Source organism: Miniopterus natalensis, chromosome 4 (assembly GCF_054644295.1).
Source record: "Miniopterus natalensis isolate mMinNat1 chromosome 4, mMinNat1.hap1, whole genome shotgun sequence".
Taxonomy (NCBI): Eukaryota; Metazoa; Chordata; class Mammalia; order Chiroptera; family Miniopteridae; genus Miniopterus; species Miniopterus natalensis.
The window spans coordinates 57,562,600-57,588,239 of NC_142084.1; the positions used below are offsets into that span (position 1 = coordinate 57,562,600).

General features: G+C 39.0%; 1 pseudogene; it reads left to right on the forward strand.

The window, feature by feature from the left end:
- Positions 1-5,443: 5,443 nt before the first annotated feature.
- LOC148093300 (disintegrin and metalloproteinase domain-containing protein 20-like) lies at positions 5,444-25,618 on the forward strand (annotated as a pseudogene).
- The last annotated feature ends 22 nt before the right edge of the window (positions 25,619-25,640 follow it).

The following is a 25,640-nucleotide window of genomic DNA, read 5'->3' on the forward strand; positions in this document are numbered from 1 at the left end:
ATTTGCTGTCTCAGTTCCAGCCATCCTTCCCATTTGTACTCTGCTTTGTCGCACAGGGAATGCAAACATACTAATTAAATTTCTCCTTTGCCAGTCCTCTCATTATTACTTTCTTCAATAGCTGGCAACTAGAGGGAGACTGGACACCTGGGAAGTGTTGGATTACTGTTCATACCAGTCCTGCCTCATCAACAGCTCTAGCCTTTACGAAGATGGTAACTTTCAGTCTGCACATTATTACTATATATAACCCAAGGGTGGGCAGAAGTAGGTTTATAGCCGTGAGTATGTGAAGCACAATTTATTCTTTTATTATTGACTAATTACTGTATTATTTTCCATACAAATGACTGTAAACCTACTTTTGCACACCACTGTATATAATGTTCTAATTATAATTTCGTATATTTACATATATTTTAGTAACTATCAGTACCAAAATACTGTCGGGCTCAGAGAAACCAGCACAGCTAGCAAGCATGTTGCCCTCAGGGTTCAGAGTGCCAGATCTTTGAGTCCTGCACCTGAGGTTTCGGTACCAGATTGGCTAACCTTCTCCTCCGAGGTTCTAGTCTTAGGTCCATGGGACTTATTCCAAAGGCATAGGTTCTAATAATCCCATCTCTTCCCTTTGATCCCCAGTCCTAGGAGCAATCGTTACATCTGCTTGTTAGTAACTCATGGTTATCTCTGTGGTGTGGTTCCATTTTATGACACATCTCAACCGACAGAGTATTATCCTAGTATAATGGAGAACACAGAGGGGAGTCTGACATGAAAGCTTTTAACACTTTTTACACCAGATTTTTGTTATCTGTCTCTCAGTAGGGTGACTTAAGCTATCTACCCTCTGAATGGGGAGGAGAAATGCACACCATTTTCCCTTGAGTGTCTGGGGTTTAGGGAAGATAGGATTGACCAGGTGGCCACAAAATTGCTGTTTGACTATCTGTCTTAGTTCCCTCTTCCACTAGTCCTGGAATTTTCCTAGCTTCGTATTATACTGTAACAGCTGGATTTCACATGGGCACCTGGTCCTGGCTCTGGTGTTCCAAGCTATGGAGGCCAGGCTAGGTTCCAGCCCTGGATCTTCTCAGGGAAATAACCCTCCCGTAGCCAAGAGATCCCACTACACTCTTCTGCCACCCCTGGAAGCTGAGTCAGCCCTTCTCCTAACCTCGCCCTTCCTATCAGTCTCCTAGTGTTTTCTGCCCTTCCTTGATATACGTCTGTCTGCTCCTCAGCTGGGCCTCAGCTGGTAATCCCAGGTGAATGTTCCCCAGTTTAGATGTACATCCAGTCTGGCCCGGGGAGGACGTGAAAGCAAGCTCTGCCTATTTGGCTGCCATCTTCTCCCGCTCTGTACTTTTTCTTATAAAATGGATATTTAAAAAAACCCTACCATTCTCTGAAGGACATATGAATCTCCACAACCATGTTTTCTCTGGTAAAAAAATGAATAAATAAAATAAAAACCAGAAAATCCAAATTATATTCTACGAATTTATTTTATGGACATCCAAGAGCTGAGAAAGCAATGTGGAGATGAACTAAAATTTCAGGGAGGGAAAAAATTCTGAAAAGCTCTCAGTCTTGCCCCTCATTTTTCTTCTGAGACATTGGCAATAATGGATGTGAACTGAGCCTTAGCCCAGTTAGAGGACTTCCTCTGAGAGAAAGAGAACTCCCCTGTGTTCTTTGTTACTGCTGAGGTTTAGATTGACTCACAAATTAGACATCAAAGGGCCTCTAATTTGCAGCCATTTCCCCCAAGTCACAATTACTTGATTTAAGAGCTTTGTGGGAGGCTGGAGACCTACTCTGAAATTTCTTAAACACGTGGTTTCCTAAATTCATGGCATATTTTGAATACAAGACATAGTAAAGGAAGGCTTATCTCAAGCATCTATACTGTCTATGTTTTTTAAATTGATTTTTAGAGAGAGAGGAATGTGAGGGAGAGACATAGAAACATCAATGAGATGGAAACATCAGTCCGCTGCCTCCTGCATGGCCCCTACTGGGGATCGAGCCTGCAAGTTGGGCATGGGCCCTGATCAGGAATCCAACCAGCAACTTCATGGTACATGGGACTCAATGAAGTAACTGAGCCACACCGGCCCAAACACTTATCGGATTTTGATGTGACAAAATCCGATAGCAAACCTTTGGAGAGCAGGATTGTCAACCTCTAGGTGATAGAGATAAATCCCCCATAATCTTTCAGAGCTGAGAAAATAAGAGCCACATAAACTCACAAAAGTCTAGCAGTCTCATGCCTGAGCAACACGAGAAAAGGAGAATTCACCCAAGATTTACCACAAACTCACTCACCTCGTACCTAGCACTACGCATGACTTAAGGTAGCCAGCCAGCTTCTCATACAATCTTTCCAACAGAAGAAAGAGAGAAAACTCTCTAAAGAAGCCACCTGGAGCTGCTTTGGTGGTTTATATGCAATTTCCTGCATACATGTAACTGGAACTATACATGCTAATACCCAAAATGCATGGCTTATTACTGAAAGAAAAAGAAAGGCAAAAGAAAGAGAAACTATGAGTAATATGAAGGTGATCCTGATAGTGGAGGAAGAGTACACTTAAAAAGTAACTATGATGCCCGGCCAGGCATGGCCCAGCAGTTGAGTGTCGACCTAGGATCCAAGCAATCAGGGTTCGATTCCCGGTCGGGGCACATGCCCGGGTTGCGTGCGGGCTGCAGCCGATCAATTACTCTCTCATCATTGATGTTTCTATCTCTCTCTCTCCCTCTCCTTTCCTCTCTCTGAAATCAATAAAGATATATTTTTTTAAAAAAAGTAACTCTGAGATTAAAGCTGGCTGCAGACTGAGCGGAAGCTACACTAACACTGTCCCAAGCCCTCTCATGCCTCCGCACTTCCTACCAGTCTCTATGCGGTCTCCACTTTTCCTCCTTGGTTATGAGGGTGCCTCCAGCTCATCTTCAGTTGCAGCTGATTATTCAGGATGGTTTTTCTAAATTTTTGTTGTAATTCCAGTTTGGCCCCGGGAGAGTGTCAGTATAGGTTCCACTCAGTCCACAGCCATCTTTAATCTCTATTCCTTTTTTCAATGTCCTGTAGTTTTCTGAGTAGAAATATTTTAGCTCCTTGATTAAGTTTATTCCAAGGTATCTTATTTTTTTGTTGCATTGGTAAATGGGATTGTGTTTTTAGTTTCTCTTCCTGAGGCTTCATTTTGGGTGTATAAAAATGCCACTGATTTCTGGGTGTTACTTTTGTATCCTGCTACTTTGCCAAATTCACTTATTAAATCTAGTACTTTTTGGTGGAGTCCTTAGGGTTTCCGATGTGCGATATCATGTCATCTGCTAATAATGACAATTTCACTTCCTCCTTTCCTATTTGGATGCCTTTTATATTTTCTTCTTGTCTGATCACTGTGGCTAAGACTTCCAGTGCTTTGTTGCATAAGAGTGGTGAAAGCAGACAGACATCCCTGTCTTGTTCCTGTTTTTCAGGGAAATGCTTTTCGTTTTTGCCTATTGTGTATGATGTTGGCTGTAGGTTTGTCATATACGCCCTTATTGTGTTGAGGTATGATCCCTCTATTCTCACCTTGCTGAGAGTTGTTATCAATAATGGGTGCTGAATATTGTCGAATGCTTTTTCTGTGTCTATTGATATGATCATATGATTTTTATCTTTCATTTTATTTATGTGATGTATCACATTTATTGATTTGTGGATACTCTACCAGCCTTGCATCCCTGGAATAAATCCCACTAGGTCATGGTGAATAATCTTTTTAAAACATTCCTGGAACCAATTTGCTAATATTTTGTTGAGGATTTTGGCATCTATGTTCATCAGGGATATTGGAAGTCTTCCTTCCTCCTGGATTTTATGGAATAGTTTGAGGAGGATGGGTGTTGGTTCTTCTCTGAATGTTTGGTAAAACTCCCCTGTGAAGCCATCTGGTCCAGGACTTTTGTTTGCTGGGAATTTTTGGATTACTGCTTCAATTTCATTAATTGTTATTGGTCTATTCAGAGTTTCTGATTCTTCCTGAGTCACTTTTGGAAAATTGTATGTTTCTACGAATTTGGCCATTTGGCCCATGTTGTACAATTTGTTGGCATAATTGTTTGTAATATTCCCTTGTGATCCTTTGAATTTCTGTGGTGTCAGTTGTTACTTCACCTCTTTCCTTTCTGACTTCATTTATTCGGGTGCTCTCTCTTTGTTTCTTGATGAGTCTGGCTAAAGGTTCATTAATCTTCTTTATCTTATCCAAGAACAAACTGTTGGATTCATTGGTCTTTTATATTGCTTTTTTAGTCCCTATGTCATTTATTTCTGCTCTGATCCTTATGATCTCCTTCTTCTATTTACTCTGGGCTTTTCTTGTTGTTCTCTTTCTCAATTAGTTGTCAGGTTAGATAGTATATTAGAGATTTTTCTTGTTTCTTGAGATAGGCCTGGAGTGCTATGAACTTCCTTCTCAGGATTGCTTTTGTCTGTCCCATAAATTTTGGACTCTTGTATGTTCATTTTCATTTGTTTTCAGGAATTTTTAAATTTATTCCTTGGTCTCATTAGTAACCGATTCATTGTTTAAAAACATGCTCTTAAACCTCATGTCTTTGAATGTTTTTGAGTGTTTTTATTCTAGTTGATTTCTAGTTTTATACTATTGTGATCCAAGAAGATGTTTGATATGATTTCAATCTTCTTGAACTTGTAGAAACTTATTTTATGTCCTAATATGTCATCTCTCTTTGAGAATGTCCCATGTGCACTGGAGAAGAATGCATATTCTGCAGTTTTGGGGTGAAATGCTCAGTAAATGTCAATTAAATCCGTGTGATCTAGTGTGTCACTTAGGGTCATTATTTCCTTGTTGATTTTTTGTCTGGAAGATCTACCCACTGATGTCAGTGGGGTGTTTCCCACTTGGGTGTAGCCCCTTACAATGACTGTATGGGTGTCTATCTCTCCCAGTGATCCCACTTCTAGAAATTATCCTAAGAATCCTGAAACACCAATCGGAGAGAATATATGCACCCCTATGTCCATAGCAGCACAATTTACAATTTACAATAGCTAAGATTTGGAAGCAGCCCAAGTGCCCATCAGTAGATGAGTGGATAAAAAAGCTGTGGGTCATTTATACCATGGAATAATATGCAGCTGTAAAGAAGAAAGATCCCATACCCTTTGGGACAGCATGGATGGGCCTGGAGAATATTATGCTAAGAGAAATAAGCGAGGCATGAAAGATAAATATCACATGATCTCATTTATATGTGGAATCTAAACAACATAATAAACTGATGAACAAAATAGATTCAGTGACACTGAAGCATGGAACAGACTGATGAATCTCAGAGGGAAGGCAGGAGTGAGTGGGTGGATGGGGAGAGATAAACCAAAGAATTTATATGCATATATGCGTACCCCATGGACAGAAACAATAGTGTGGTGAAGGCCTGGGGCAGGGTGAGGTGGAATAAAAAGGGTCAATGGGGGAAAGGGGACATCTCTAATACTTACAACAATAAAGATAAATTTTTTAAAACTCCATAATTTAAGAAAAACTGAGTTTTTGTTTTGTTTTGTTTTAAATATATCTTTCTTGAATTCAGATAGAGGAAGGGAGAGGGAGAGAGAAAGAAACATCAACGATGAGAGAGTCATTGATAGGCTGCCTCCTGCAGGCCCCTGACTGGGGATCGAGCTGCAACCCGGCCATGTTCCCCGACTGGGAATGGAAACTCCATCTCCTGGATCCTAGGTCCATGCCTAACTGCTGAGCCACGCCTGGCCAGGCAAATGTTTTTTTATATATTTAAGTTCTTCTATATTGGTTGCATATATGTTTACCAGGGTTAAATCCTCTTTTGGACAGATCTCTTTAGTATTGCATCTTACAAATTCCTAATCTATATTGTTGCCCCAACCACTCTGTCCATATTTGATCGCCATACCATGTAATTATCTTGACCTGCATGTTGATTTACCTTTCTCAGGTCGATATCCCTGTGTCTGCTCATTACGTGTTTTTACTAATACTGTATTCCAAGAAGAAAACTGCAGCAGATGGGAATGCCAGCCAGGCATTGTGCTAGTATCAGATTTCATTGTAACAAATATGTGACAATACATTTGTATTATTGAGATTCCTTTTTGCTTCTATTTCTCATAGAAGATATGTAGATGTATTTTTATTTTTATTGAAATAAATACATTTTAAGGTTGAACTTGGCAGCTGGTTACCTTGCAATCTTGTAAGTGTGAGGACTTTGAGGCCTTCACCACTAAAAGTCAATATATTACCTTCTCACGGGCTTTCCTGAAAGTACTTTAGTTTGCCTTCCGTACACTCCCATCTCCAAGTGTTACTCTCCCAAGTACTTTGATGCTTTCACTTTATATGGTGAGAGTTTTTTTAGGTACTGTTCTTCTTAAGAGTATAATTAAATATAAACTTTTTAGTTAATCCATCACCAACCCAGTGTACTCCCACTCCAATACTACTGTTGTTTGTTGAATATAGAACTTGGTATAATTAAAGTAGATACAGAAACATTTATAGAAAATTGATGCTTTGTCCCTTCCAATACAACAGGCTATTAGTTATATTATCTCCTTTCTGCATCTCTCTAATCATTTAAACCATAGATAGATGCAGAAAGGAGATAATATAACTAACAACGAAACAATACTGTATGTGGATAGTTTTATACCTTTCCTAAGTAAAGTGACTAAGTAAGACTTCATTTGATAGTGACAGGAATACCCGCATATTGATATTTATGCCAATGTCATATGTATAAATTAATACCCCTTCATCAAAGTATATGTTCACTTGTGTTTTATATTTTTATTGTGGAAAGTTTCGTATATATTCATATATTGAGAGAATGGTATAATGAATCCATATGTGTCCTTCATCTAAGTTCAGTAAGTATCAACCGATAGCCCATCACCATTATTTTCTACACCTACGCTCTCACTCTGACTCGCTAATATTGATGAGCAAACGAGCAAACACTTGCACTACACTGAGTCTTGTCTTGAGCACAGCACAAGCTCATTTTAACCCTCTCTTCCTCCTCTATCTTGGCCAGCTTATAACCCCCATTTATGTCTGTGCTCCTTGTTTACTTTTTTTTTTTATAGTGCTGCCTCTCTGATGGTGTGACTGCCAGGGGTCAAAATAAAGGTCAGCACTGCATACAGCCAGTGCAGAGAAAGGAGACACGACAGTGATGCTCCTGGCCCTGCCCTCCTTTCCTCTCACCAGTGGCTGTCTATGGTGGCCCCATAACGGCTCTGGGTGAGGCCTTGGTGCATATGAAGGTCACTCTTTTGCTGCTCTCTCAGGGGGTGTTTTTGTTTCTTTTTGGATTGTCCCAGGTTGGGAACCCTCAATACCAGGTCCCCAAGAGGTGGTGGTTCCCATGAGTCATGCCAGCAGCATGCAGCCCCCAGGCTGGCTCACTCACAGCCTGCACTTTGGGGACGAGAGACACATTGTCCACATGAAAGTCAACAAGCTTTTCTTGTCCAAACACCTCCCAGTGTTCACCTACACAGCCGAGGGTGTTTCCTTGGGGACCAGCATTTTGTCCAGAATGACTGCTCCTATCATGGTTATGTGGAGGGGGACCCAGAATCCCTGTTTGCTCTCAGTACCTGTTTGGGGTGTTTTCAAGGAATATTACAGACAAAGGACATTGTTTACGAAATAGAGCCCAAAAGAGTTTCTACCACATTTGAACATCTCTTAAAGAAGATGAACAGCGAAGACACACAGTTCCTACCCATGAGAGGAGGACTGACAGATGAAGAAATAGCACAACAATTGAAATTTCGAGATAGCGTTAATTTCATTTTGATGCAGAGTATGTATGAAGGCTGGTGGACCCACAAGAGGGTTCTTGAACTAGCAGTGGTGGTGACCCAAATTGTTATCTTCATCATGAAAGTAACATCTCAAGTGTGCAGTATGTTATATGCCTTGCTGTCAATGAAATGGATAACTTTTTAATTCACTGGCTGTTTATGTGGTTTTAATTGGAATTGAGGTCTGGACTGGAAAGAAAATCCATTCATTGGATACCATAGGTGCTCTCCTGAGTGCGTTTTGCAAATAAAAGACCTCTGACTTTAATGAATGCTTATGCCATGATCTTGCCCTTACTTTTGTAAAGCGTGACTATGGTGTTACAGTTGGCTTAGCCTATGTTGGAGGAGTATGTGACTTCTGTCATAATTGTGCAGTTGATAGGTTCATGAATGGTAATTTGACTGACTTTGCATATATTATGTCCCATGAGATTGGTCATAATTTGGGTATGGTGCATGATGAGAAAAATTATGTATGTGGGTATGAATCCTGCATAATGTATCTATCCATCAAGTCATTGGGGAGAAAAAGGGACATCTGTAATATTTTAAACAAAAAACAATAATAATAATGCATGATATTAAATATAAAAAATTTTAAAAATCAAGTGAAACTGGACTCAGCAGGTGCAGTTATGAAACCTTCATGAACACCATTGCAAGACGAAACTGTATGTACGTTTTATCAAATACAGGAAACATCATCACATTTACACAGTATGGGAACAGTGTAGTTGAAGAAGGAGAAGAGTGTGACTGTGGCACTTTAAGTTTGTGTATGAATGATCCATGCCGTGCGTCCAACTGCACACTCAGACATGGGGCTGTTTGTGCTTTTGGGCTTTGTTGCAAAGACCGCCGATTGTGCCTACAGGCAAAGTAGGTAGACCAGAGGAAAATGAATGTGCTCTGGGGGAGTGGTGCAATGGGAAATCCTACCATTGTCCAGAAGGAGTGTGTGTGCAGAATGGGATCCCATGTCAGGGCGGTGGCCACTGCTATGAAAAAATATGCAATAACTGTGAAGAACAGTGTAGGAAAATTTTGGCAAAAATGCCAAGAGTGTAAATCAGAGTTGCTACATGCAAATGAACACACAATGTGGTATCAAGAATGCTACATATATAAAATGTAACATCTCAGGTATCTTGTGTGGGAGGATTCATGGTGAAACGTGACAGAAATTCCCCATCTGAGAGGTCATTCTACGGTGCATTGGACTCGCTTCAATGGTGTCACCTGCTAGGGTACCAACTATCACTTGGGGATGACCATACCTGACATTGGTGATGTGAAAGATGGTACAGAGTGTGATACAGAACATGTCTGTGTTGAAAGAAGTGTGTCTGTATTTCACTTCTGCTAACTAGTTGTTCACCTGAGACCTGCAATATGAATGGGGTCTGCAACAACAGAGAACACTGCCATTGCAACCAGAAGTGCCACCCTCCCTTCTGCCTGGAAGAAGGCAGTGGAGGTGGTATTGATAGTGGCCAACCCCCTGGGAGAAACGTGAAAGGAAAAAACAAGGAAGGTTTCCCTACTACTACTTCGCTTGATTCTTTTTTTTATTGCATTATGCCTGTTAATTTTGTGTTGTACAGCATGGAAAAGAGCAGATAAGAGTGCAGAGCAGAGTGTGCCTCCCTCACATGGGGGAGAGGAGGAAGATGTGTAGACTCTATCTTTGGAAGAACAAGATGTTCCAATTTCATATAAGGAAGAGCAGTGAAATGTTCTTCTGCATTTAAAAAGAAAAACAACAATGTACAATTTCAAAAAGGAAACCTAAACTTATCCAATTTCCCATATTCTAAGTTTTAGTCTCCTGGCTATAAAACTGTTACAGAATGTGTCACAGACCATTGACATAATCTGAGACTTTTTGTTCTTTGGGATCATAAAACATTGGCCATTAAACAATTAGCAAAATATCCTAATTCTTAGACTATTTCTACTTTACATTACTTTTTATTTCTGCTTTTCATTTTTTCCCCCCTTTTTTCTGGGTGTCCCTTACCAATTTTCACCATTCTGTACTTCAGTTTTCATACCTGGTAAAATGTTGTTAAATATCTAGTTGAGGAGCTTGTGTGAAGAGTAAAAGAACTAATACAGTAAAATACTTGTCCAGAGTAACTTCGCAATAAATACTAACCCCAATTATTATTAGGAAACTCACTCTGATTTTCCTGTTCCTGCTCCTTTTGTGCATTTTAGTCTTGTTGATGTTGGTGCTCCAAGATCCCAATGCAATCGCCCTACTCTGTCACCCGCTTCTTTCATATTGACTTGCCTCAGCCTTCCTGATGCCCTGGCCAGGCTCCATTAACTCCCTCACCCTATACCAATGGAAATGCAAGTAAAATTGTAGAAAAAGAACATCCTGGTGACAGTTATTTTGATTTCAACTTAGATGTATTGAAAGTACTATGTCCTCCGATCAGACAGGCTTACCTTCAGTTGCTGAGCGCTCCAGAACCGGGGCCAAATGCACCATCCTCACATTCTCTATACCTCAGGCCCCAGTGGAATTCAGGCCTAATCATATGATCCCACATTCACACATCCTCATTCTCCTCTGCACTACCCTTAACCTTTCATCCTTGCTTCCCCAGCTCTTCCACTGCACCCTCTGTGATTCAGGATGTTTCCTCAAGTTCCCCAACCCCACATACATTCCCAAAATGCATCCTCTAAAAGTCCCTTGCACCTTCTTGCTCTAGCTGAAACTGAATTGATCCAACACCATTTCACCTACAGCATCCCAGGTGTAGAGGTTTCTCCCCCAACAACCCAAACAGCTCGAGACCTAGGATTGGGTTAGGAGACCCCCTTGTATCTCGTAGATGCTTCCAGACTGCCTTCCCTACTTTCTCCTTCAACACCCATTCCTCTATGTGTCTTCAGATTTTACCATCTCTTAACCATTCTTTTCACTTTTCATTGACATGCCTCTTAGTCACTCCCTCCTTGATTTATAATTTCAATATTTTTTCTGCTGTCTCCCTATCCACCACACTGCCAGTATTAATTCTCAGTGACATTAAAGTACATGTAGATAATCTCTTGGTTCTTGGCCTCATTAGTGTTACATTTTATCCTACCCTCATCTAAGATGCCTACCCCTATGGCCATCATCAGTGATTACACTCCACTAAAATCTTGGTTTAAAAGTCAATAATGTCCTATCCTTCCAACTCACTCTAGTATTTCCACTGCAATAATTTTAGGTTCTCTGTGAAGTCTTCTGTCTATGGACCCTTCCATATTTTTACTTTCCATCACCCTCTTTATTTTTCTCTTCTCCTTCTTTACCCAGTCTACACTCAAAGTAAATACATTAACACTCTAATATTCCCCCAATCCTGTGGTCATAAGCAATGGGTGTCAAATTCAAATATTATTTAGGTGCCCGTGATTCAGCAGTGAAGAAGTGACAGAGCAGGAAAGATAGAGGGGTGAGGAGATATCATGAACTTATGATTCAAGGAACTTACATAGGTATCTGTGCTACGTATGTGTGTGATGAGCAAGGGGAAGCAATACAAATAAAAGAATGTGGAGAGGCATAAAGTCATCTGCAGATGCCAGAATACAATAATAAGAATGAGAGACTTCTTTGAACAGGTGACATTAGCTATCAAATGTGAATAATGAGCAAAAGAAGGAAAAATGCAAAGTCCTTGGAATGGCATATTAGAGGGACAGGAAGAAGGTTAGTGGGGTTAACTAACTAGTGGAAGGGTTAGTGGAGACAGGATTGGAGAACTGGCCAAGGCTAAGTCCCTGCACTGCAATACAAAGTTGTGGGGTTTTGCTTTGTTTTGTAGGTTTTTGTTTCTTATTTATTTATTTATTTATTTATTTATTTATTTATTTATTTGTATAATTGGAGCCTATTGGAGAGTTAGTAGTGGTGGAGAGATATGATCTGAATTATTCTTATGATTACCCAAATTACTAAGCTATTCTAAAGAGTAGCCTGAGGCTATTATGGTAAATGGACTGCAGGAGACAGGAAGACCTCATGGGTTCCTGTAGCCATAGTTCACACTAGAGATGGCAGATGTTTGAAATAGGACCATAACATTGGAGATGGTGAAATGAAGTCAGATTCAGAATGTATCTTGAAGTCAACTCTGTGGAACATGGGACTCGCTGATGAATTAGGTGTAAAGGATAATGGAAAGAAAGAAATCCAGACTTCTGCCCTGAGCAGCTAGATTGTTAATGCCCTGTGGGTAGATGCAGTCAAGGAAGATTTGGGCATTTGGCAGAATCCAATGAAGGAGAATAAATTGATTCAGGATAGAAGGGGGTGATTCCAAAAAGAAAGTCCTTGATAAGACATCATGGGGATAGAAACCAGAGCTCAAATGAAGTTGATTGCCTCAAGTACACCTCTTTCATTCAAAAAGTTTCCAGTAGAAATGGTGAAAAGATGACACAACTCTCATCTACTTTAATCTAATTTCTCTTCCAGTTCCATGGGGAAGTTCTCAGCTGAGAGTATCGGATACATGGAGAGGGAGGGCGAGATCTGGAGAGAAGAATGTGTGAAATAATCATCTGAGAGTGGAAAATGAATTAATCAGGAAAGTGGAGCAATGTCTAGTGATGCTGAGTGCCTGTTTCAGATCTGTCATCAGAAATTTGAAATTAGTTCAGTCACCGCTGTTCTGTGTTTTGTTTTGTTTTTCCTTTGGCATAATTCAATTGACTACGTACCTGTATGAAACACATATTTGGGTTTAAATGAGGTAAACGTTCCATTATTTTAAACTATATTAGTGTTTAATTGTTCATGGAATATGTCTCTTTGTGTTTCCTGAGCGAAGGTCCAGCTAATGGATAATGTGTATCTGTCTGCTTTTAATTTGCTGTTTCAATTTTAACCATCCTTGCCATTTGTACTCTGCTTTGTTACACAGGGAATGCAAACATACAAATTAAATTACTCCTTTGCCAGTCCTCTCATTACTAGTTTCTTCAATAACTGGCAACTTGAGGGGGACTGGAAACCTAGGAAGTGTTTAGATTACTATTCAAATCAGTCTTGCCTCATTAACAGCTCTAGCCTTTACAAAGATAGTAACTTTTTTTATTATTATTTATTTCAGAGAGAGGAAGGGAGAGGGAGAGAGAGATAGAAACATCAATGATATGAGAAATGCATTGATCGGCTGCCTCCGGTTCGCCCCTGGGTGGGGATCGAGCCCACAAAAGGGCCCTGTGCCCTGATCGAGAATCGAACCACAAATTTCTGGATCCTAGGTCTATGCTCAACCACTGAGCCATGCCCGCTGGGCAAATATAATCACTTTCAGACTGCACAGTATGACTATATATAATACAGGGGAGGGCAAAAGTGGGTTTAAAGTTATGAGGATGCAAAACACGGTTTATTCTTTTATTATTTATTATTGTTTTCTTTCCCATACACATGATGGTAAACCTATTTTTGCCCCACCTCGGTATATAATTATCATTAAAATTTTATACATATTACATATTTTTTAGTAACTATCAGAACGAAGAGTACTATCAGGCTCAGTGATACTGGCTCAGCTACCAAGCATATTACCCTCAGGTTTAGACTCTTCAAAGAGATCTTTCAGTCCTCCACCAACTCCCTGAGGTTTCAGTACCAGGTTGGCCAACCTTCTCCTCAGAATTCTAGTCTTAGATCCATGGGACTTATTCCAAAGGCATACCTTCCAATAATCCCATCTCTTCCCTTTGATCCCCAGTCCTAGGAGCAATAGTTACATCTACTTGTTAGTGACTCATGGCTATCTCTGAGGTGTTGTTGCATTTTATGACAGATCTCAACTGATAGATCATTATCTTACTACAATGGAGAACACAGAAGGGAGTCTGACATTAGAAGCTTTCAACTTTTTTCACACCATTGCTTGTAACACCTTGTGGACATGACATACTCTTAGACAGAATTTCCTTAAAATCTGGAAAGACAGAAAATAGCACTTGCTACTCAATTCATTTTTACTTTTTAATTTAATTTAATTTAATTTAATTTAATTTAATTTAATTTTTGTTTAAAATATTACAGGCCCTTTTTCTCCCCAATGACCCGTTCCACGCCATCTCATCCCTCTTGCCAGGCCCTCTCTCCAAAATTGTCCGAGTTCTTGGGTTGTGTATATATGCATATAAATTCTTTGGTTACTCTCTCCCTCTCCAACCACCCGCCCTCCTCCATCCCTCTGACATTCATCAGTCTCACCTATGCTTCCATGTGATTAAATCTATTCTGTTCATCAGTTTATTAAGTTCTTTAGATTCCACGTATAAGTGAGATCATGTGATGTTTGTCTTTCTCTGCCTGGCTTGTTTCACTTAGCATAATATTCTCCAGGTCCATCCATACTGTCCCAAAGGGTACGAGATTCTTCTTTACAGCTGCGTAGTATTCCATGGTGTAAATGTCCTACAGCTCTTTTATCCACTCATCTACTGATGGGCACTTGGGTTTTTTCCAGATCTTAGCTATTGTAAACTGTGCTGCTATGAACATCGGGGTACATATATCCTTCCTGATTCATGTTTCAGGATTCTTAGAATACATTCCTAGGAGTGGGTCAAATGGCAGCTCCATTTCTAATTTTTTGAGGAGCCTCCAAACTGTTTTCCATAGTGGTTGCACCAGTCTGCATTCCCACCAGCAGTGTACTAGGGCTCCCCTTTCTCCACACCCTCGCCAGCACATGTCGTTTGTTGATTTGTTGATGGCAGCCATTCTGACAGGTGTGAAGTGATACCTCATTGTGGTTTTAATTTGCATCTCTCTGATGATTAGCGACGTTGAGCATTTTCTCATGTGTCTCTTGGCCATCCGTAGGTCCTCTTTGGAGAAGTATCTATTTAAGTCCTTTGCCCATTTCTTAATTGGGTTGTTCGCCTTCCTCTTGCTGAGTACTATGAGCTCTTTGTACACTTTGGAAATTAGCCCCTTATCAGATACATCTTTGGCAAATATGTTTTCCCAGACCGTGGGATTCCTTTGAATTTTGAGGCTGTTTTCTTTTGCTGTGCAGAAGTTTTTGGTTTGATGTAGTCCCATATGTTTATTTTTTTCTTTTGTTTCTCTTGCTCTAGGAGATGGATCAGTGAAAAGCCCACTACGTGGGATGTCTGTGACTTTACTGCCTATGTTTCCTTCCAGGATTTTTATGGTTTCACGACTTACATTTAAGTCTTTTATCCATTTTGAGTTTATTTTAGTGTACGGTGAAAGTTGGTGGTCTAGTTTCATTCTTTTGCCTGTATCTGTCCAATTTTCCCAGCACCACTTATTGAAGAGACTGTCTTTACTCCATTGGATACTCTTGCCTCCTTTGTCAAATAGTAACTGACCATAATGGTGTGGGTCTATTTCTGGGGCCTCTGTTCTGTTCCATTGATCTATATGCCTGTTGTTGTACCAATACCAGGCTGTTTTGATTACAGTGGCTTTGTAATACAGTTTGAAGTCTGGTAAAGTGATCCCTCCCACTCTGTTCTTTTTTCTCAAGATGGCTGCAGCTATTCGAGGTCTTTTTTGGTTCCATATAAATTTTCAAAATGTTTGTTCTAGGTCTGTGAAATATGCTGTTGGTATTTTCATAGGAACTGCATTGAATTTATAAGTTGCTTTGGGTAGTACGGACATTTTAATGATATTAATTCTTCCAATCCATGGGCATGGTATATTCTTCCACTTGTTTAAATCTTCCTCTGTTTCTTTTTTCAGTGTCAAGTAGTTTTCCAAGTACAGGTCTTTTACATCCTTGGTTAATGTTATTCCTAGGTATCTTATTTTTGTAGTTGCAATGGTAAATGGTACTGTTTTTTTAGTTTCTCTCTCTGAAAGTTCATTGTTGGTGGTTGAGAATGCCATTGATTTCCAGACGTTGATTTTGTATCCAGCTACCTTTCCAAATCCGTTTATCAAATCTAGTAGTACTTTGATGGAGTCTTTAGGGTTTTCTATGTACAATATCAGGTCATCTTCAAATAATGACAGTTTTACTTCCTCCTTTCCAATTTGGATACCTTTTATGTTTTCTTCCTGTCTGATGGCTATGGCGAGGACTTCCAGTACTCTGTTGAATAAGAGTGGTGAAAGTGGACATCCGTGTCTTGTTTGTGTTTTTAATGGAAATGGTTTTAGTTTTTGCCCATTGAGTATGCTGTTGGCTGTAGGTCTGTCATATATGGCCTTTATTATGTTGAGGTATCATTCCTCTATTCCCACTTTGCTGAGAGTTTTTATCAGAAATGGGTGCTGGATTTTGTCGAATGCTTTTTCTGCGTCTATTGATATGATCATATGATTTTTGTCCTTCATTTTCTTTATGTGATGTATCACATTTATTGATTTGTGGATGTTGTACCAGCCTTGCATCCCCGGAATAAATTTCACTTGGTCATGATGTATGATCTTTTTAATGTATTGCTGGATCCTGTTTGCTAGCATTTTAGTGAGGATTTTAGCATCTATGTTCATCAGGGACTTTGGTCTGTAATTTTCTTTCTTTGTAGTATCTTTATCTGTTTACTATCAAGGCTTTCTTGATATTCCTGTGTAATGACTGGGACTTTATCATTATAACAAAGTTTACTGCTTTCCTATATAGTTTCTCCCAAATCTCTTACCAGACTCCCTCCCTGCCCAGGCTTTATCTCTCTCTCTTCTCGATCCATTGGCATAACTTTTTTGTTTTTGTTTTTTTAACTTTTTTTTCCCTTTCCTCTTTTTATTCTTTTCTTTCATCCTTTTGTTACCCTCCATTTTGCCTTCCTTTCTTTTTGTTTGATTGTTAGTTTCTCTTATTCTCTTTATTGTATTTTTATTTTCTTCTTTTCAACTATTATCCTATTGCTATTCTCTCCCTTAATTTTTTGCTGGCCCTTCTTTCAGAATCTTTTCTCTGCCTCTGTTATCTCCCTGTAGTTTCTCTATTTTTTACATTTTAGTTTATTATTATTTTCTAAATTTTCATCACTTTTAACAATAATTTAGATATCTCTCTCTAAGCATTACTTTTCTTTCTCTCTTTTTTTTAAAGCTTTTTTTTGGGTGTGTTCTCCCTTCACTCTCCCAGTTCTATTTTCACTTGGGTTGTTTTCATCGTGACTGTCAAGATATTTTGTAAGATACCACTTGTTTCCTGGAAGTTTAGTTGTGTATTGCCCTGCCTTGCCAGCACCTGTACAACAGCTTACACAAGGTTGGGACTGAGACACAGTTAGCCAACCTGAGAGGATAGCCCTCCCAAGGACTGGTCAATGACAATCTAGACCCAACCACAACAGGAGAACATAAAGAAACTACAAAAGGGACACCCACAAAAGGGACATGCCTAGAGCAAAGAGCTCAGAAGTATAAGGAAAACACACCTCTGGGCTCCACTGGAACCACAAGACAAAATCCCTTCCCACAAGACTGGGAGACAGCAAATATATCTAATATATAGATACAAACACTGAGACCTACTAAAATAGGGAGACAAAGAAACAACCCCCAAATTAAAGGAAAGGAAACATCGCCAGGAAAAGTCCTTGAAGAGATGGAGTTAAGCAAGCTATCAGAAACAGAATCAGAGTATTGATGGTGAAGATGTTTAAGAAACTTAAAGAGAAAAACAAGGCAATAGAGGATAAGATGGAGGACTTTAGGGAAAACATGAAAAAAGAGATCCATAACATAAACAAAAATCAGACAGAAATAAAGAATGCTGTATCTGATATCAAGAATACACCGGAAGGAATTAAAATCAGGCTCAATGAAGCAGAGGATAGAATAAGTGACTTAGAAGACAAGGTAGAAAAAATCAATCAGAGCAGCAAAAAGAAAAAACACTTAAAAAAGCATGAGGACAGTCTAAGGGAGCTTTGGGACAACATATAGGGAAACAACATTCACATTATAGGAGTGCCACAGGGGAAGGAAAGAAAGCAAGGGATAGAGAACTTGGTGGAGGAAATAATGAGGAAAACTTCCCTAGGCTGGAGAGGGAGAAAGCCACACAAGTTCAGAAAGCACAGCGGGTTTCAAACAAGAGGGACCCAAAGAGACCCACTACAAGACACATCATAATTAAAAGGGCAAATGTCAAGGACAAAGAGAAAATATTAAGGGCTGAAAGAGAGAAACAAGCAGTGACCTACAAGGGAACCCCAATAAGGCTAACAGCTGATTTCTCAACAGAAACTCTTCAGGGCAGAAGGAGTGGCATGAAGTTCTCAAAGTAATGAAAAGCAAGAACATGCACCAAGATTGCCTTATCCAGCAAGGCTATCATTTAAAATTAAAAATGAAATAAAGAGCTTCCCAGACAAAAAAAGGCTAAAGGAGTTCGGTACCACCAAACCAGCATTGCAAGAAATGGCTAAAAGGACTGCTCTAAGAAAAAGAAAGAATAGTGAGAGAAAGGTACATCAGCATAAAGGGGAAAAATGGCATTAAATAAGTTTATATCAATAGTCACCTTAAATGTAAATGGAATAAATGGTCCAATCAAAAGACAGAGGGTAGCTTAATGGATAAGAAAACAGGACCCAAATTATGCTGTCTACAAGAGACCCACATGAGAGAAAAAGATTCACACAAGCTAAAAGTGAAGGGATGGAATAAAATATTCCATGCAAATGGAAAGTAAAAGAAAGCGGGAGTTGCAATTCCTATTTCTGACAAAATAGATTTCAAAATAAAGACCATAGCAAGACACAAAGATGGTCACTACATAATACTAAAGGGATCAATCCAACAGGAGGAAATAACCCTTATAAACATTTATGCACCCAATATAGGAGCACCTAAATATATAAAAAAATTTCTTGGGTGACTTTAAGGGGAAGATTGACAGCAACACAATCATGGTGGGGGACTTTAACACCCCACTGTCAGCATTGGACAGATCATCAAGACATAAAATCAACAGGGAAACAGAGACTTTAAATGACTCACTAGATCTAATGGATTTAATTGACATTTACCAAACATTTCATCTCAAAGCAGCAGAATACATATTCTTCTTTAGTGCACATGGAACATTCTCAAAAATAGCGCGCAAGGCAAGTCTCTACAAATATAAGAAGACTGAAATCATATCAAGCATCTTCTCGGATCACAATGCCATGAAACTAGAAATCAACCACTATAAAAAAACTCAAAAATATTCAAACACATGGAGGCTAAATAGCATGTTATTAAACAATGAATGGGTTGCCAAGGAGATCAAGGAAGAAATCAAACACTTCATGGAAAGTAATGAAAATGAATAGACAACAACCCAAAACCTATGGGACACGGCGAAAGCAGTCCTGAGAGGAAAATTCATAGCATTACAAGCCTATCTCAAGAAACAAAAAAAAGATCTAATGAACCATCTAACACAACAACTAAAAGAACTAGAACAAGAACAGCAAGAAAAGCCCCGAGGAAGTAGAAGGAAGGAAATAATAAAAATCAGAGCAGAAATTGACATAGAAACTAAAAAAAAAAAAAAAATACAAAAAATCAATGAAACCAAGAGCTGGTTTTTTGAAAAGGTAAATAAGATTGATGCATCTTTAGCCAGACTCACTAAGAAACAAAGAGAGAGGACCCAAATAAATAAAATCAGAAATGAAAGAGGCGATATAACAACTGACCCAACAGAAATACAAAGGATTGTAAAAAAATATTATGAGCAACTATATGCCAACAAACTGGACAACATGGGGGAAATGGACAAATTCCTAGAAGCATACAACCTTCCAAAGCTGAGTCAAGAAGAGGCAGAAAACCTGAATAGGCCGATAACAACTAATGAAATTGAAGCAGTAATCAAAAAACTCCCAGCAAACAAAAGTCCTGGACCAAATGGAATACAGGTGAGTTTTACCAAACATGCAAAGAAGAATTAACACCCATTCTATTCAAACTATTCCAGAAAATTCAAGAGGAGAGAAAACTCCCAAACTCTTTTTATGAGGCCAGCATCATCCTAATCCCAAAACCAGATAAAGATACTACAAAGAAAGAAAATTACAGACCAAAGTCCCTGATGAACATAGATACTAAAATACTCACTAAAATACTAGCAAACCGGATCCAGCAATACATTAAAAAGATCATACATCATGACCAAGTGGAATTTATTCCGGGAATGCAAGGCTGGTACAACATCCACAAATCAATAAATGTGATACATCACATAAAGAAAATGAAGGACAAAAATCATATGATCATATCAATAGATGCAGAAAAAGCATTTGACAAAATCCAGCACCCATTTCTGATAAAAACTCTCAGCAAAGTGGGAATAGAGGAATGATACCTCAACATAATAAAGGCCATATATGACAGACCTACAGCCAACAGCATACTCAATGGGCAAAAACTAAAACCATTTCCATTAAAAACACGGACAAGACATGGATATCCACTTTCACCACTCTTTTATTTATTTTTTTAAAATATATCTTTATTGATTTCAGAGAGAGGAAAGGAGAGGGAGAGAGAGATAGAAACATCAATGATGAGAGAGTCATTGATCAAGCCCGCAACTGGGCATGTGCCCTGACCGGGAATCAAACCCCGATCTCCTGGATCTTAGGTTGACGCTCAACCGCTGAGCCATGCCCGGCCAGGCCACTTTCATCACTCTTATTCAACAGAGTACTGGAAGTCCTCGCCATAGCCATCAGACAGGAAGAAAACATAAAAGGTATCCAAATTGGAAAGGAGGAAGTAAAACTGTCATTATTTGAAGATGACCTGATATTGTACATAGAAAACCCTAAAGACTCCATCAAAGTACTACTAGATTTGATAAACGGATTTGGAAAGGTAGCTGGATACAAAATCAACGTCTGGAAATCAATGGCATTCTCAACCACCAACAATGAACTTTCAGAGAGAGAAACTAAAAAAACAGTACCATTTACCATTGCAACTACAAAAATAAGATACCTAGGAATAACATTAACCAAGGATGTAAAAGACCTGTACTTGGAAAACTACTTGACACTGAAAAAAGAAACAGAGGAAGATTTAAACAAGTGGAAGAATATACCATGCCCATGGATTGGAAGAATTAATATCATTAAAATGTCCGTACTACCCAAAGCAACTTATAAATTCAATGCAGTTCCTATGAAAATACCAACAGCATATTTCACAGACCTAGAACAAACATTTTGAAAATTTATATGGAACCAAAAAAGACCTCGAATAGCTGCAGCCATCTTGAGAAAAAAGAACAGAGTGGGAGGGATCACTTTACCAGACTTCAAACTGTATTACAAAGCCACTGTAATCAAAACAGCCTGGTATTGGTACAACAACAGGCATATAGATCAATGGAACAGAACAGAGGCCCCAGAAATAGACCCACACCATTATGGTCAGTTACTATTTGACAAAGGAGGCAAGAGTATCCAATGGAGTAAAGACAGTCTCTTCAATAAGTGGTGCTGGGAAAATTGGACAGATACAGGCAAAAGAATGAAACTAGACCACCAACTTTCACCGTACACTAAAATAAACTCAAAATGGATAAAAGACTTAAATGTAAGTCGTGAAACCATAAAAATCCTGGAAGGAAACATAGGCAGTAAAGTCACAGACATCCCACGTAGTGGGCTTTTCACTGATCCATCTCCTAGAGCAAGAGAAACAAAAGAAAAAAATAAACATATGGGACTACATCAAACCAAAAACTTCTGCACAGCAAAAGAAAACAGCCTCAAAATTCAAAGGAATCCCACGGTCTGGGAAAACATATTTGCCAAAGATGTATCTGATAAGGGGCTAATTTCCAAAGTGTACAAAGAGCTCATAGTACTCAGCAAGAGGAAGGCGAACAACCCAATTAAGAAATGGGCAAAGGACTTAAATAGATACTTCTCCAAAGAGGACCTACGGATGGCCAAGAGACACATGAGAAAATGCTCAACGTCGCTAATCATCAGAGAGATGCAAATTAAAACCACAATGAGGTATCACTTCACACCTGTCAGAATGGCTGCCATCAACAAATCAACAAACGACATGTGCTGGCGAGGGTGTGGAGAAAGGGGAGCCCTAGTACACTGCTGGTGGGAATGCAGACTGGTGCAACCACTATGGAAAACAGTTTGGAGGCTCCTCAAAAAATTAGAAATGGAGCTGCCATTTGACCCACTCCTAGGAATGTATTCTAAGAATCCTGAAACATGAATCAGGAAGGATATATGTACCCCGATGTTCATAGCAGCACAGTTTACAATAGCTAAGATCTGGAAAAAACCCAAGTGCCCATCAGTAGATGAGTGGATAAAAGAGCTGTAGGACATTTACACCATGGAATACTACGCAGCTGTAAAGAAGAATCTCGTACCCTTTGGGACAGTATGGATGGACCTGGAGAATATTATGCTAAGTGAAACAAGCCAGGCAGAGAAAGACAAACATCACATGATCTCACTTATACGTGGAATCTAAAGAACTTAATAAACTGATGAACAGAATAGATTTAATCACATGGAAGCATAGGTGAGACTGATGAATGTCAGAGGGATGGAGGAGGGCGGGTGGGTGGAGGGGGAGAGAGTAACCAAAGAATTTATATGCAGATATACACAACCCAAGGACATGGACAATGGTGATGAGAGGGCCTGGGGAGGGGGAAGGAATGGGGTGGAACGGGTCATTGGGGAGAAAAAGGGACATCTGTAATATTTTAAACAAAAATAAAATTTCAAACAAACAAACAAACAAAAACAACAAACTAATATGCACCCCCAACCCATGCAATATTCTGACATATAAAATCAGAGCGACTGGGAGTATCTCTAATGTTATTTAAAGGAAGGACAAAAGAATGATTTTTGGAGAATAAATTTGACACAGATAAGTGATACAGAGATAAGTAACAGTGTTGTCAATACTTTCTTTAGCTTTACAAGGAAAACAATATTTAGTTGGCAAGGTTGACAATTTGACTCACCGTAGGAAGGAGAAAGCCAATGAACTGAAAAAAATGGAGGGTTTCCTGTGCTGCATTTACCTGTGCTGCCATCCTGACGGGAATCCTTGGCTTCTGTGCTCATCTGTGGGGTTGGCTCTTCTTCCCATTTTAAGTAATAAATTATTTGGTCACATTTCTCAAGAAAAATATTTGAAAATGCTTCATATATTATTATTTTTTGTGGGAAAAGTAGGTTTACAGATGTGAGTGTGAAACACAGAGTTCATTCTTGTACAGTAAACGGTCGATTTCGTGGACCTTGATTTAATGGACTTCAGATTTAACAGGAAAAATTCATTTCCACATGTCATATGTGAAAATTAACACCCTGCTAATTTAAAAATGCTCTTAACCAAGATTTACTTATAATTAAATTAATAGCTTATGTTTTGTTCTTAATTTACTGTTATTTTTAACAAATTTTATGAATAAGGCATATGTTGAGAAAGAGCACTATAGTAATATCGCTACATAAATAAATTTTACGTATCTACAAATATAGTCTACATATTTAAATCCAAGTGCCACCACTCATAAACAGTGTTCCTCAGATGATTAGCACTTGATCACACCACATCAAGTACAGTAATTGGTTCTGTTGTCACTTGGTGTGACTTTCTGTAGCACTTTTAACCTGTGCCAGCTCATGTTCCCACCTGAGCTAAGTCACACCCCAGCCCCAGGCATTTGTTAAGTGGAGATGCCTGGTGAATGCACGCAGTTACTAGACCTAGTCAGTATAAATTTATAATTACAATAATACATATACAAAACTTTTCTGTGAAATGAAGCTTTCTTGCTTACTTAATTTTAAGTAAATAAACCTGCCTAATAAGTGAAAACAAGTAAACTAACTAATGTGCCATGCTTTTAACATATTCATTTGGAAAACCTACTTTATTACCTAATGGACTTTCCCTTTAAGGGACACCCCCTCACCTGAATAAGTCCCCTCACCTGAATAAGTCTCTTATATCAAGGTTTTACTTTACTCTCATTCTCCCACAACCACATCATAAATACAACTAAACAAAGAACAACAATCACTCCAAACCACATGAAATCTAGCTTAACAGACATCCTACAACAAGAATATAAAGAAGACGCCACTGATACTGGTAGGAGGGCCAGAGACACTGAACAGGCTGGTCCCACACCCACAAGTGTTGGATAAAACTGCTCTAACCTAGTGAAGGGAATAGAATAAAGATCCAGGAGGCACTGAGAGTCCCAAACAAGATGAACCCAAAGAGGCCCACACCAACACACATCATAATCCAATGCAAAAGGTTGAAGACTTAAAAAATCTTAAAAGCAGCAAGAGAAAAGGAATGAGCTCCCACAAGACTGTCAGCTGATTGCTCACCAGAAACTTTGCACGCCAAAGGGATTGGCAAGAAATATTTAGAGTGACTAAAAGCCAAGATCACTCTACCCAGCAAAGCTACCCTTTAGCATTGAAGGATATGTAAATAGCTCCTGGAAAAGAAAAAGTTAGAAGGGTTCATCACGGAACCAATATTACATGAAATGTTCAAGTGTCTTCTTGAAGAAAAGGAAGAGGAAAGATTAAGAATATGAACAGTCAAATGCCAATAAATACATACCTATCAACAACTGAATCCAAAATAAATTAATAAATAAATATTAAGGAACAGCCGGAACAGAAAGAAACTCATTATGATGGTAATCAGGTGGGAGGAGGGTTGGGGGCTTTGGTAAAATAGGTGAAGGGATTAAGAAGTTCAAATTGGTAGTAACAGAATAGCCATGAAGATGTAAAGTACAGCATAGGGAATAGAGTCAATAATATTGTCATAAGTCTGTGTGATGTTAGATGGGTATGAGGTTTCTCGGGATAATCACTTGGTAAGTTATAAAGGTCTAATCAATGGGGCATAGTTTTGAATTTAACATAATATTGTATATCAACTGTCATTGAAAAATAAAAATAATTTAAAATAATAATAAAAACAAAATAAAACTGAAAAGAAAAGCTATACATTAATATTTATACCAAATCAATAGGTATATAGGCATAAATAGTGACTCCCTCTCAAATATGAGATATTATCACCTTTCCATTAAGAATCTTTGTTTTATATATATATTGTGAAAATGTTCACACATGTTCATGTATTTAAATAACAGTTTCATTAATCACTGTGGGTTATTCATCTAGGTTCAATGAGTGTCAGTCTATGACAAATCATCACCGTTTTCTGGTACATCTGCAATCTCACACCGCCTTACAATTTCTTTTGATTAAATATGTTTATAATGACTTTTAGACAGAGATGAAGGGAGAGGGAGAAAGAGATAGAAACATCAATTAGAGAGAAACATGTATCAGCTGCCTCCTGCACAACCCTCACTGGGGATGGGGTCCGCAAGAGCCCTGACCAGGAATTGAACCAGTGACCTCTTGGTGCATGGGACGATGCTCGGCCAATGCAGCCACACTGGTCGGGCTGCCTTAAAATTCCTTATGGGAAAGTGCATGCAATATTCTGAGTGATTCCTTGAGCCAAACACTAGTCTATTTTTACTCTTATCTTTCTCTTCCCCCTCCACCTTCGCCTGCTCATAATCCCAGACCCAGTCTCTACTCTTCTTTTTGTTTTCTCTTTTAGTGTGCTGCTCTGATGGTCTGACCCTGCCAGAGAACAGATTCAAAGTCAATGCTGAATACCCAGCTCAGAGGGACAAGACAGAACGGTGATGCTTGCCACCTGTCCCATTTT